At 35.6% G+C, this 866-nt stretch overlaps 1 non-coding gene across 1 annotated transcript; it reads left to right on the forward strand.

Annotated features, from left to right (window-relative positions):
* Window positions 1-419: 419 nt before the first annotated feature.
* TRNAA-AGC (transfer RNA alanine (anticodon AGC)) lies at window positions 420-492 on the forward strand. The gene has a single exon. It is a non-coding gene; the product is annotated as a tRNA-Ala (tRNA).
* The last annotated feature ends 374 nt before the right edge of the window (window positions 493-866 follow it).

Genomic DNA, 866 nt, shown 5'->3' on the forward strand with positions numbered 1-866 from the left:
AAAAACTACGCGACCGACCAAATCCAAAACAAAACTACACGAAAATTCAATTAGAATCCGTTTTCGCCGCGCGGTGCGAAAGACGAGCCAAAGAGTATGGTCAAAGAGGATAGATATATCTATCCTCTTTGGTATGGTGAACTCCACTAACCTGCTCTTTCAGAAAATTTTTGTTTTCTCGCTGCATTTTGAAGCAGCGAGTTCAACCTTCTTATAATTTTAATTTCATTGATTTTACTAAATATTTGTAACATTTTGTTGACCACCACTGTAGGTATCCATATTTTCGATTGTATATTGCTTTTACGGTTCGACAGCCACTGTATGATTTGACGACAGAGCTTTTCAAATATTTATTTTGTTTCAGTTTCACTGTAGTGTTCAGTTTATATAGAGCGTTTGATTAAAGCTTTTAACATGGGGATGTAGCTCAGATGGTAGAGCGCTCGCTTAGCATGTGAGAGGTACGGGGATCGATGCCCCGCATCTCCAAACCATATTTTTGTCTCTTTATATTTATTATTATTTTTTATTTTTTTTAAAACGATACCCTTGTTGGTATTCACCAGGCATGCTTAACCAACGAACCGATATCATTTCGTTACGATAATTAACGTTAATAAACGAAACAAAGTCATTTCGTTTCGTTTATTAACGTTAAAAACGTCAAATTAACGAAATGATTTCGTTTCGTTTTCTGCCATATCAAAACGAAATCAAATCGTTTATGTTCATTATTAATTTCAAACTATGCTGGCAAAGCTGATTGATGGCGGAGTCACTAAAGGTGAAAGCAATAGCCAAGCTGATTGCAACTTTTCTCATGAATTTTGACAGTACGAACATTTCTCAGAGTGTTTTTGACA

The sequence above is a fragment of the Eurosta solidaginis genome, chromosome 1, assembly GCF_040869045.1.
Source record: "Eurosta solidaginis isolate ZX-2024a chromosome 1, ASM4086904v1, whole genome shotgun sequence".
Classification (NCBI taxonomy): Eukaryota; Metazoa; Arthropoda; class Insecta; order Diptera; family Tephritidae; genus Eurosta; species Eurosta solidaginis.